General features: G+C 43.6%; 1 protein-coding gene across 2 annotated transcripts in view; it reads right to left on the minus strand.

Annotated features, from left to right (window-relative positions):
* FAM222B (family with sequence similarity 222 member B) overlaps nucleotides 1-13332 on the minus strand; it is a 35321-nt gene extending 21989 nt beyond the window's left edge. Inside the window, exon 1 of one of the 2 annotated variants that reach the window (XM_086859286.1) lies at nucleotides 13255-13332. The gene's annotated coding sequence lies outside the window, so the exon portion shown is untranslated. The remainder of the gene's footprint in view (nucleotides 1-13254) is intronic. The other variant, XM_086859287.1, reaches the window with a different exon arrangement.
* Nucleotides 13333-13900: the final 568 nt, after the last annotated feature.

A 13900-nucleotide genomic window follows, 5' to 3' on the forward strand; every position in this document is an offset into this window, starting at 1 on the left:
CAGACAACAGTCTTGTACAGGAGATCAAAAAGCTCTCCAGATGTTTATTTTAAATGAAATTCAGAAGCCAGTATAAACCAGATTTTAAACACTGAATAATCCTTACCATAATTTGCATGAGAAAAACAGGCAAAAGGTTCCATTCTACTGCTCTGAAACTCTCCAGAAACATGCAGGGTTGGATTTTGTTCTTAAGACTCTTCAGATAAGAATCTGAAATATGAACAACTCCACACTGCAATCTGATGGCTGTTAAGAATATTTTTCCCCTGTGCTGTACACTTGGATGCTTAATACATACACACACAGGGGCATCCCATGTGAAGGAAGTCTCTGACCTTCCTCACCAAGCCTGTGCAAAATTATGGATTGAAAAGTGTCTAAAAATGTCAGTCCTAAATCTTAAACTTCTTCTCCTCTTGCTCCTTTCACTGAATGCCTCCTGATTGTGCAAAAGCAGAATATTCAGGCATCAATCTAAGTAGTTTGGGTGTTACGCTGACAATGTCTCTGGAGAGGGGAAGAGAAGAGAGGACAGATTTCCAATAGCTCAGACACTTCCCTGGAAGCAAAGCTGCTACACAGCAAAGAAGATAAATAAAGAGGGAAAGTAACACGCCAGAGAACTTTCACCAAGGTCATGTCAGGATGCTGAATGCTCCCCATCTGCAGGGGAAGATTTAGATGCCTGTTCCACCACACATATCCACTTCCCTGTTGGCAACAACAGCCCTCATTAAACCAAACCGGTTCTAACCATGAAAGAAAGGACATCGGGAAGATGATATTAGCTAACAGATGCAAAAGGAAAATCCAACAGAGGCAGTTCTGGATGGGTGCCTTCTGCAGCAAAATACAGCCCCATGACATGTGCATGACCTGGGAACAGGCACCACAGGCTATCCCAGCCACAAGGATGGACAGCTCTGCTCTGATCAATGCTAACAGCTCCTGGCTTGCAGCAGAGAGGAGATTCTACACCCATTCACCCAGAGCAGAACAGGGATCCCATCAGGAACAGGTGCTTTTAGGACTTTGCTGATGCACAGGATGACCTATAGGCTGCAGTTCCTCCTTGCTTTGCAATCAGGGCTCTGGACATGTGGCAGAACCCTGTAGACAGACCCTACCATGAAACAACAGCCCTACCCCCCAAATATTGTATCAGCTACTGCTGTGCCCTTAACAAGAGTGCTTCTTGCCCATTTCAGCAATCTGAAAGACACGCTGGGCAAAATTTCAAGCTATGACAAAGTGATCTTATCACTTCTGTGCTGTTCTCACTACACAAGCCCCTGATTCAGCAGCACATAATAAAATCTTCATTTGCATGAAAAGCACTCTCTGATCACAAAGTCTTCTGTTCGACAGCCCTCTTCCCATCCACAGTGTAGAGATGCAAGCACCACTGTCATTTTGCCTGTGGCTGAGGTGGAATATTTTATTTTTGTTTTATTTGGAGAGGCTCTCCATGTTTTAAAAATGCCATCTTTTTCTTAAAAAAAACAGTATTTTTGAATAACACAAAAGCTGCACACATCCCAACTATGCAAGTACTGTGAAGTTCACTCACTACGCTCAAACCTGTATTTTTAATAACCGTGTCATGTGAAGGACATTTCATATCAGCACAAGGTGACCATGAACAGTTGTAAAATGTCTTGTATTGAACAAGTCCAGCCTTTTCCAGTCTGCCTTTAGAATGCTTGGTGTCACGACATACAACACTCAGAGGATGAATTTCAAAGGAAAGGAAGGTGTAGCCACCCAAAGAACAATGCACTGCCCACAACAAGATTAATTGCTGTCATGGGAAACCAATAAAAACAAGTATCTTGTTATCTTTCTTTACAAAGGGACTGTTAAAGCTTAACTATATTAGGAAACTTTTTCCTTTGGACTAAACCATGAGCCTAATGTATGTGGGCATCCCACATGCCAGCATATGCAATTAATTGGCTCTTGCCTGATGCTGCAGGAGAAAGTCCAATGCTCCAGAGGCAGGATGGAGCTTCCACACAACCAGCTTCTGCCCTCTCCTGACTACAGCTCTCTCACCAAGGCCAGCCCCAGTTCCCTGTCCCGTGCCAGGTGACACCACCTCCCATTTCCACCTGTTAACCATGCCCCACATACGCACCCCAACATCACACCCAGCTCCAAGCAAACTCAGCCAAAGCAGAAATACCTTTCATCACGTCAGCAGTGCAGTCCCCATTTAGAAACGCTTTCTTTCACGTTAATCCAGTGCCAAAACATGGTGGTGTGGGCTGTGCTGATCCAGAAACGGTGCTAAAGATGCTGCTGCCTCCTGTCTATCACCGCACGCCTCATCTCGCGCATGGCCAGGCAGTGACAGCCCTGCGACAACAGGCACTTTAAATTGGGCAGCTCAGCAGCACATGTACACTGAATTTTTGAACAAGCTATTCTAAGCTGCTTTGCTAGCAATTTCTGGCCTGTGCAGTTTGAAAGCGCACGGTTCTGGCCCTCACAAAGAGCAGACCTGTAAATGACATCTTGAGGATTAAGCTGATTGAGATGCAATTTGCCTAGCAACCATTCATTAAGCAGAGTTCAGAAACAGGCCAGCAATCTATTCCACCTCCTTATCTGAGCAGTAAACAGATAACAGTCTCTACTGTGTCCTCTATGCTCCAGTTCAGACACATTGTAAACAGATTTTTCAGAAGTTTAAACTCCTACGATAAACCTCTCAGAACAATCCTGCTCTCCAAACACGAGGGATTCAGCTTCACCAAGTGTCTTACAAGCAAGAAGGAGGGTAATGCAAATCAAATTGTGAATGCATTTGCAGTTCCTGTACCTCCAATATTTTCTCCTATCAAGCACTAAGAACACATCCCAGTCGTTAAAAAAAAAGTTTAAAAAAAAATCTTAATCACACAAGCATTTGGCATTGCTATACTGATCACTGAAAAAAACTCAATAAAAATCTTATTCCCTTCCCTCATTTTCTGCAAGGAATCGATTGACACTTACAAAGTCTTTGATAAAGGCTCCCCCGCTTTGGAGAAGAAAACAAAAGTCACGTCCTCCCTCCCATTAAGCATTTTTTCCTCATAAAATAAGCAAGACAACATAAACGTCATCAGTGGAAATCAAACCAGCTATTTCAGCTCGAGAATTTCAGCTGAAAAGATTAAGTGAAATCATGATTTTGCATAATTGTTTCCCTGCAAGAAACATCCCATAATATCCCATTCTGCTCAAAAATTAAACAACAAAGATTAGCATGGACGTATTTAAGACTATATACCTGAATGGTTTGCTTTTGGTGTAGAGTTCTTCTGGGAAATCACTGTGACATACAGCATGCTATTACAATTAAATATGCAAGAAAGAAGAATTAAACTGACTATGAATAATTAATACCCTACAATACTACTTCATAAGGAAAAGTCTGGCTGAATATTCCCGCAGATGAGATATACAAAAACACGAGGCACAGCAGAGCTGGCAGCTTTACTCCTATGATGGGGTTTAAAACACCAAGTAACTTTATGGCTGCTACTCAATTCTAGAGAAGGTGCCAGCCATCCAAGCCTTCTCCTGCTGGATTCCCATCCAGCTTCAGAAAAATGGGATAAATGCAACTGTTGCAATAGTTGCTGCACTGCTTATCTATGTCCCGGAGGTAACAGGCTTCCCAAACACTTTCCATTAAAAGGTATAAAGCAATTATCTGACATCCCAGTAGGGAGAATAAAGCAAATATGATGCAACAATTGCTTAGGTGATAAGATCACACTAAGGTTGTGAGAAAAAACAATTAAAAAGGGTTGCAAGAGCTAAGGAATGCAGCTTACTTTCCCAGAATCTCACTTAAGGACAAAGATACCATCAGCTTCAAGAGTCAACCTTCCTGTTTCAAGTGTACTGTTTGGGAGGCTGCAGAACATCAACTGTAGCAAAGCTGAAAATGGCAATTAAAAATATTCTCTTTTTTTGCACAACATCACCCCTAAATTGCATAGGTTAGTATTTACTAAGTCCTTGTAAAATTGATATCCAACTTTTGGCATTTTCCATCAGACTCTGGTTGGGTCAGTGCAATGATAATTGACACAAACACATTTGTTGCACATTTTTAGCTGGAAATGCCCAGTTCTCCGTTTATCCATGCATGGCACTCCCAACACCCCTTTTGGGGAGAGAGATTTGAAACCAACATTTGTGATCACTGAGGTGGGACATGGCACTGCTACTGTAATTGCTGAAGGTGACAGCATCCCTCTGCTCCTAGCCCCCTATTGCTCCAGGAGGGTCTTGCTCCTGCAGGATCCAACACTCCCGAGAAAATATGAGCTGAGGGTCTTTCTGGGCACAGGCAAAGCCATGTTCGAAGTATGCTGGCTTAATATTAATTTTCTATTAAATATTAATAGGATTAAATGAAGCTTGCAAGCCTATGGGCACCAAGGCAGTTATTTTGCCGACGCACTCGTTGCCTGCAGGAGGGGGATGTGAGGAATGGGCTGCAGAATTCCTGCAGGATCCATGTGGCTCCTGGGGGGAACACAGGCCTCTTCCCTACACCCCCAGAGGGAGTCCAGGTTCCCTCAGGGTCACTCCATCCTCCTGCCCAGAAACTGGTGGGGAAGATAAAACCTTGAGATCCTGGTGAAAACCCCGCTGTATTCCCAGCCTTCTCTGGACACTGCCTCCAATCCTCACCCATGTGCCCCTTTCCCACTTCCCAGAATGAATTCCCTTGCCAACAAGAACCCTGCAAATATCCGTTGTTTACGTAACCTTAACCATCAGTCCCTATTAATTTTAATGGAATGAGAAAAAATTAACTATTGGTGCAAGCCAAAGGACTGTATCTGCATTTCTAGTTTTACAACAAAACACACCACATGGCAGGATTTCCAAGCACCTTGCTGGGAATAAAATAGCCAACAGACTGAGGCTTCCATTTGGAGTGGTGGATGCAAGAGCAACCAGCACTGAGGCTGACAGAGTTAAAGGATGAGGACATGAGAATTAAGAGAAATGAAGTGACATACGCGAATGATGATAACAAAAATGTTAATAATTAGAGAAACAGTCACCTTAAAATTTTAAAATTTCATGATCTCTCCTACTTTTTAATGGCTTAGCCTACTTTTTCCAACCTAATTTGCATGATCAAAATAGGCCTCCTGCCAGGAAGCATTAAAATGGCAGCCCCCCATTGAGACAAAACTCCCTTCACCATACGAGACTGAAGGACTAATAACTATTCCTAAAAACATTTTAAATCCATTAACGTTGTTTAGCAAACACTTATTTAGAATTAGTGCTGCTCTAAGAATTTGATTGTGCTCTACTAAAGTGTTCTATAAAAGCCTTTGAGGGAGGAGCAGGTCACTCCCAAACACCTGTGCCACCTCCAACCCTCTCCAAAAAGCTGAGCACCCTTACACTCCTGAATGTTCTCCATCCCAAAACCCCAAGCATTCTCCAAGATCAACCAGACAGTTCCCAACAGCTCTTCAGAGTGCCAGGCTGGGCAGTTGGAAGGACCCTCCAAGATGCTTAGTGCAGCCAGACCAGAGGACACCATCCCCACCAACCTCTACACTCAGCAGTTAATTCCATACACCCAAAACCCCCAGGTTAGTATAAAAATATAAATCAAATTAAGATCTGGAGTCTACAATACAATACAAATGAAGGTTTGGATTCTAGTAGAAATACATGGTGGTTTATACAAATTTGTCCAAGCTATGTATTATCCTTTCAGTGCCATCTGCACAAAATCAGAGTTTTATCTAAGCACTGGATACTAAAATAAATAATTTTCTCCATATCTATGATCTTGTTGGAGACAGACGCCACAAACCTGAGAGCTGGCTAGTGCAGGCTTGTCTAGTCATAAATAAAATTACATCCACATCAATATGATTTCTTTTTAATAAAAAAATAAGGCAAACCAGGCTCTTCATATCGAAACAGGCTCAGCCAGCAGTCTCCATGCCCACAGAAGACATCATGTACAGTGTGAAATTCTCATTTCCCCTAGTAAGAAATACCACTACCAAAAGACACATTTTAATTGCCACACAAAATGAAAAGTACCTGCTTGTTCTCTATTGGCTGTATTTATTGGTATTTAAATTCAGGACTACAAGTCTCAGCAGGATATTTTCTGGTGACTTTAGTTTTTTGGAGTGTCCATGCCCCAGCAGACTTTTAAGAGTGAATTTGGCTCTCCAATACAACACAAATGAGTCATCTGTGTCCATGCATGAACGAGGTTCTTGGGTTGCACTTCTCAAAACATCTCGTCCTGAGTGTCCCCTGTGAGCAGGGACCTCACAGTAATTAGCACAATCTGATACTGGAACCTCAACTAATTCTAACATTGATCCCTCAGGACAGCACAGCCCAGGATCTGAGAAATGTTTGTCCCAAAAGACCCTCTGTTTCTACCTTTCAAAGTCACCAAAGGCTGGTAAATAAATTATATTCTCCAAAAGCTTTGCAAATTCTTTTCTCCTGCCTGGATACGTTCTCCAGCCAGCAGCCACAGCTGAAGGTTTATACAGGACCACTAAAAGCACCAAACCTGTTTTAGTTTCTTATACAGAACAACTTCTAACATCTGCAGTCACTGCTGTGAAATTGCAAAGGATTTTATTTGCCAAGTCAAGCTGTTGAAAGGACAGATTATAAAAAATAAACACTAACTATTTTTAGATCTAACTTTCCCCCACAGACTGTGTTTTATGCCCTTTCACTGGAAATGTTACATCAGAATAAAATCAGATTTAATTGGCTCTTAAATAACTGAGCAGCCACTTTAATTTTATTTCAATAGCAATAATTCATAAATCAAGCAGCTGAAATCCTAGCACAGAGTGAGAAGTAAATAGGGCAGAACACAGTAAGGAGAGCACAAACACCACATGCTGAAAGGTGGTTTTTCTCAAACTTCACGTGTCACCATTTTATGGACATCACAAAGGTACCACCACATAAAGACTTGAATCTCAAAACCTGTCAGTTCATAGCAATAACTCCTTAACAAAGACCAGTGGATGATGATCCTTTCCCAACTGGAACTGCTAGGAGAATAGCTGGGATTTCAGTCATGGATGCAATTTCCTTCATGCACACTAGATGGAAGTATGGAAAAATCTTAATTTTTTCCTGTCTCAAATTCAAGTGGTTGAGATATTATATTGGACATTCACATTCTGAGATTTTTTTTTTTGACTCTTCGTCAGCAACTTCACTCATTGATAAGCTCTAAGTAAAAAGATGCCCTTTTTTACAAAGCAGTGTTGGAAATTAATAGTAAACGTAAGAGAACATACAGCAGAAATACTAAATATATTATTCAGGCTAATTTCTAAAGTATACACATTCAATTTCTAGAGTATTTGAATAATAATCACTAATGAGATCCTTCAGAGACACTGAAGTTACATTTTTTTAAACCTCCAGGTTATAAGAAACACCACCTTGTCAATGAATAGAATCAGGGAATAGAAAAGTTATAAAAGGATTCATAAATGCTGCTGTAGTTTTGACAGTAAGAAGACCCCAACAGATTTGTAGAATGCAGTGGGAGAAGTACAGGGAAACAGAGAACCTGAAGTCTTGCAGAACAAGCAGATCAGAGAGCAGCAAACCTGAATGGGATTAAATTACACACAAATCTCCTGAAAACGATCTTAAAAGTGACTTGTTCCAAAACAATCCATTTCTAAATTTAAACTCTAACGAGTTCACAGACAAAAAAACTAAATCAGGCAATGGTGTGACCGGGGAAAGGTGCTGGAAGAGCTGTTTTCCTCCTCCTGCTTTGGTTTTTTCATATATTGATTTTCCTCCACGCTCATTCACAAATGCTCAGCAGAACTGTGAACAATTTAAAGTCAAGGGATGCACGAATTAACAGCTTCAGGAACACACCACCCATTTGAGGCAAAAGCTGAAGGCTTTGCTGTAGCTGAAGAAAATAAAATCCAACCCAGAATCAGAACACACTGATGAGCTCGAAGAGAAGGGTGAGCAAATCCCTAATTTTCCCTGTCCACAACAAAGCCAAAGCATATGACATTCCTTCAGCTTAGAAGACAACAAATTAAGAAAACCAGTGCCAGAATAGAAGGATGAATGAAGAACAATGCTGGATAAAAGAATATAAAGTAGGCATGAAAGGCTCCCCTTTCCAGATGTTAAAAAAGACATGTTGTTTTTCATTCCAGGTTTAAAAAAAGATAAGCAGAGGAGGAAGTTTACTCTGAAGAGTGGGAGCATCTGCATAATTTTTGGAAAAAGGTTTATACAAAGATTTCCTTCCAACAGAATTTAAACTGTATCTATACATATATGTATAGATATATGTAGCATTGGCTCAAGATAATAACCTTAGAGTATTTTTCAAAGTGTTTTCCATGCAGCAACTGCCTACAGAGAGGAACAAAATGAGTGGCAAGGGACAGGCACAGGAAAGGGCAGGACTGTGAGACACACATCCTCCAACATGCACACTCCAAGTTTAATAACACGAAGACAAGGAGAGGGACAGCAGGATACAGCAAAGGATATGCTGGGGCCAGGAAATGAGAAAAGAATCCACAGCGCTCAGCACTGATTTATGGGGTATTTTACCAACAAAAACTTGTAGGAATATTTTTTTTTTTGCATGTGTAGGTCCCACCTTAATCAGGCCAGGGAGACTGTCCCAGTATGAGGAGGGAAATTACAGAGAACAACTGGATGCTAGATCCACTCTGAAGAGCAGAGCACGGCGTTTCACCTCTTCCCACTTGCTCTCCCGTGGTTCCCAAATTAGAAACAATCAGAATCCTGCTAGAAACAATATACACCACCTTAATTGGGTTGGCTGCACTACAGACGTCAGCAATGTATCACTTAGATCATTTTCTGACTGTTTTTTTTTCCCTTTAATACTAAAAATAGCTGCACTTTCATGGTTCACCTTTTCTATATCACCATTACTACAGACACTGTAAGAAATTAAATTTTAGTAGTACTCATTGCCCACCAAAGATCCTACAGGACCCACACGTGCTGCAGGCAGGACCTGTCACCTAATTCAGCAGAATTGTACTTAAAGGTTTGTCTCAGAAATGTTGCATCTACAGAGAATCTGTTTTCTAAAACATTTCCCCCTAGTACACCCATCAATGCATCTATTTAAAAGCCTGGAACAGTTCAGTTATCTCTAAATGCATCAACAACCCAGTGCCCCACACATTCCAAGTACCCCAGAATCCCTGCATGGGATCTGGGAATTCACACGAAAAATCTTTCCCAGTTTTCATCCCCACGTGCTACACCCCTACTATTCCCTACCAAATCCACACTGCAGCCAAACTACATTCCTGAGATATTATTCCAAGAATGAAACACCATCATTTTCCTCATAAACCCTGGAAACTTGGACTAATCTTCATACACACCATAAACAAGTTAAGCAATGGGAATACATAAACGAAGCATAATTCTTAAGCACAATGGGGGAATAATTATAGCAACAACAGAACAAATACAAAATGAGTGGGGAGGAATGGAGAGACACCCAGACAGAATATGCTGAAGTAAGGAAAAGGGACCTACAGGATCTATAAGGTTGGATCAGCCATGAGCTACAGCTGCTGGTTTTTCAAGTGTTCATTTAAATGAAATTACTAAAACCACAGAAACCAGCAGCAGATGAACACAGAGGTCTCTGTCAGCTCCAGTAGGCCAAGCTATGCCCTGCTTGGACAGTAAAATCAGCTTTTGAAAGATTACAATCCCTTGGAAAAATATCTCTGAGTAAAGTTCAGAACAACTTTTCTGGAAATCAGCCAGCAGAATGCCTGCTCAGGAGCTCTGTTCCTCAATCGGTATTTGGAAAGCTTTTTCTTTTTCTTTTGAAAGTAGAAAGATGAATAATGTGAAATGTAACTCATTTTAGCATTCACAGTCAAAGTAACAATCTGCAATTAAAATAAAAAATTGCTCTCATTTTTTGGAGTGTGTGGTAAAGATTTTAACACAAATCACAAAATACAATGGGAAAATGGGAATGTGGCATACCACACAAGGAATAAAAAAATCAATTACTCATTTCACTTCCTAGTTTGAGAATGCTTAAAATTGTTTAAACATTTCAAATGCTGAAAATTGAAAAGGGTGGGGTGATAGACTCATTACAGAGGCAGAAAATTGTGAAACTTTTACTCATCCTCAGGGGCATCTCACTCCCAAAACAGCCTCTGAAGAGTCAGCAGGCTTTGGATACAGTGTACTACTACACAGCAGAGTGACCTGTTACTCACCTGCTGGGTGTAGCACTCAGTTAACTGCATGTTCTAAAAGCAATTATTTAAAAGTGCTGATCATCTGTTAAATAACTCAAACAAATCAGGCTGTGGCTACCTTCTTGGTGGTGTACTTAGCAACTCTGTAAATCCCAGAATTCTGCAAGTTACTTTACCTCTCACTTCATAAATCTGTGACTCTCCTGTTACCTCACTGAAGATGAGTCAGTCAGGAATCTATAGGATATAAAATGTTTTGGTGATGGAGGTTTTTGGGGTGGGGCCAGCCAGGGCAAAACTTTCTACTTCCTCTTCTCCCCATCTCCTTGTGCTGGCAAGTTACAAGTCATGATCAAAAATGAAGAAGAGTGAAAATGAATGGTCAAGCCAATGTGAAAAAGTAAAATATTGCACTGGAAACACTGATAAAAGTTGCTATCCCACATGCAGGCATTTCAGCAAGTGCAGCAGAGGACACAAGCTGAGACTCCTGCACATTGTCTGAGCCTCTGGGAAACAGAAATACTTCAGTCCTTGACAAAAACCTTTACTTCTCTAGATCTGGTAACAGCTCCCAGAAGCAAGCACAGATATGAAAGCTTATCTATCAGAGGACAACTTGGAAACAAATACAAATAAAGCTTAAATGAAGGCAAATAGCCTGCCAAGCTGCAGAGAACACAACGGTTCCTTAATTTCACATTTGGAGAAAAAACAATACTATGTGGACATTCTCCAACATATTTTTAATGTTATTAACAGAAATAGCACCCCAGGCTGTGCTCAAACTGAAAATGTGTGAAACTGTTTGCAATGTGAAAGGGGGATCAAAAATACCATCTTATTAAATGGCATTTATCTGGTGCTAAGTGAATTATTTATTCAGTTGAGAAGTTCACAAAATGACAGGGCGGTAAATGCAAGCAAGGTCACTACTTCATGCCAGTATCAAAGCTGATCCTTAACAGAATTTAAGCACCTGCCTTTTCTTTTATCTCAGCACAAAATGAGATTTCTTTTTTTTTTTACACTTCAAAAGCCATGTAACACAACAGAATATATGCCAAGCATGCAAAAACAGAGTATGCCAGCATCTTTCAGCAATCAGCTTTCCCTTGTCATCCATTATGTCAGATTTATCTATTTTTGCTTAATTCTTGCTCCAGCAATACGCATCCTTCCTCTCTCCAGACTATCAGGCTGGTTGGGCTGGAATTCAATACAGCTTCTTAAAATAGTTGAGAAATATTGAAAATATTTGAAGCGATGCCTGTGAATTACAGCCAATTAATCAACTCCTCTTCCAGCTCCTGCTCGACCTGTGCTCCCCCAGACAAGGGACAATTCTCATTTCTTCACCTCAGAAATTCTACCCAGTGTAAATATCATTTGAAAATACACAGCCTTTCTTTTATGGAAGCATTTCTCCATGAAAGCTTAGATTCTGTGTTAACTGCAAACCTTATCCTCTGACTCTTACTCGCTTTTGATCCAAACCTTCCTCTGCTGAAAATGAACAGTGAGTGCATTTGCTTTCAGGTTTGCTTTCTGTTATCACTGCTTTTCCTCTCCAAGTGTCCAGACCCTCTGGACTGGCTTTACAGGACACCAGACCCACCTAAAAGCTCTCCCTGAATCCTGCACTCTGCTGCTGCCTGCAAAACTCTGCTCTCTCGACTCTAACACCTGTAAGACGCTTGAACATCATCCTTCCTCACTGCTTTATGCACCCACTTAAACTAGCAGACTCTAACAAGTTCAGATTCTTAAAAAGCCCTAATTAGAAATAAACAAGCTGAAAGGAAAATGCAACTCTCGTCACTCTGTTCCCTCACTGCCTATGGAGCACAGAATTTTCTCAGCCGGCTGCTGAATCAGACAAAGTTTCCACAGTGCACACACACACAAAATCACAAAGCTCCAACATGTCCAGGAGGATTTATTCCATCACAAAGTCACTACCGTTGCTCCAGCACAAATGACATCACTTAGGAACCCAACCTCATCTCCTGAGAGCTCCCAGCTCCCTTCTCTCCTGCAGCGAGCAGAGCAACAAAGAACCGGGCTTGTGCAATAAAGAAGAAAAAAAGTATTGCTGCAAAAAGTTCTCCAGAAAAACTTGTATTTTCTTGAGAATGCGACTAGAGAGAAATTAAGGACTGTAGTAAGAAGTGAGTAGAACAAATTCCGGTTGAAGTAATCAACCTGCATCTGTGATTTATCCTAAACTTGTACCTAGTGCTACCAAGGGAGGGTGAGATACGCAGATGAGCCCTCGCAGGTGTTGGTCGGGGACGTTCACACGCTGCAGAACCAAAATCATCTCAGTACTTTGCTGTACGAGTGGAATGAGAGCTGGAGTCCAGCTCTGCAGTTTTCTTCTTCTTCAGACACTTGAAAATTGGTTGGTAGGGAATAAAAACGACCGATGATTTATCGACGTTACCTGTTCCCTGGCCATGGGAAAGATGGGCTTTGAGGTCCCTTCCAGCCCACACCAGCCTGCGAATCCCTTGCAAAAAGACACTTTTCTTGGGAAAGAATCACACAAAGGATGTTCTCGCACTACGACCGCAGTCCCCCCTTCCCCCTGACGGCACTTCTGTCGCGATGGCTGACGCACTATCGCGATCGCGGGCCGTGTGCGCGGCACCCAGGGACAGGTACCGAGGGCGCCGGGGCTACCGGGGGGCCTGGGAGCTCCGCGCTGAGCGGGAGAGACCCCGGGGAGGCGGGGTGGGAGCGAGTGTCGCGACAGGCGGCGGGTGTCGCGACAGGGGGGGTGGGTCGCCACACCGGTGATGCCTCAGCGGGCGGGGGGAGGGGACACCCGGGAAGGACAATGGGGGGGGGGGGGTATGGACCGCGGCGGTCCCGCCGCGCTGTGAGGGGGAGTACGAGGATGAGGAGGAGGTGGTGACGGTGGGGCCGCGCCCTCGCTCCTGCCGTGCGCCGCACTTACTCTCGGTGCCCCTGCCCGGGCCTCATGGCGCCGCCGCCGCTGTGCCCGCCCGGCCCCGCCGCCGCCGCCGCCGCCGCCGCCGCCGCCCGCCCCGGCCGTGCTGGCTGCGCAGCCGCCCCCGCGCACGCGCGGCCCGCGCGCCGCCCGCCCCGCCCCGCGCACGCGCGGCCCCGCGGCCACGGGAGCGAGGGAGGGAACGGGGGGAAATGAGGGGGGCAGCGCCGCGCTGCCCCCTGCCGGTAACCGGGGGTAGTGCACAGAACAGCGGGGATGGGGACACAGGGGGGCACGGGGGAGAGACACGGCCGGTACACACTGTGGGAGACATTGGCGGGAACTGGGGGGCATTTGGGGCAGGTGTGAGGGAGGGACACGGCCGGTACACACTGTGGGAGACATTGGCGGGAACTGGGGGGCATCTGGGGCAGGTGTGAGGGAGGGACACGGCCGGTACACACTGCGGGACACATTGGCGGGAATTCGGGGCAGGTGTGAGGGAGGGACACGGCAGGTACACACTGCGGGACACACTGGGGGACATTTGGGGACATTTGGGGCAGGTGTGAGGGAGGGACACAGCAGGTACACACTGCGGGAGACATTGGGGGACATTGGGGGACATTTGGGGCAGGTGTGAGGGAGGAAC

The sequence above is a fragment of the Cyanistes caeruleus genome, chromosome 21, assembly GCF_971803275.1.
Source record: "Cyanistes caeruleus chromosome 21, bCyaCae1.hap1.1, whole genome shotgun sequence".
NCBI classification, from domain to species: domain Eukaryota; kingdom Metazoa; phylum Chordata; class Aves; order Passeriformes; family Paridae; genus Cyanistes; species Cyanistes caeruleus.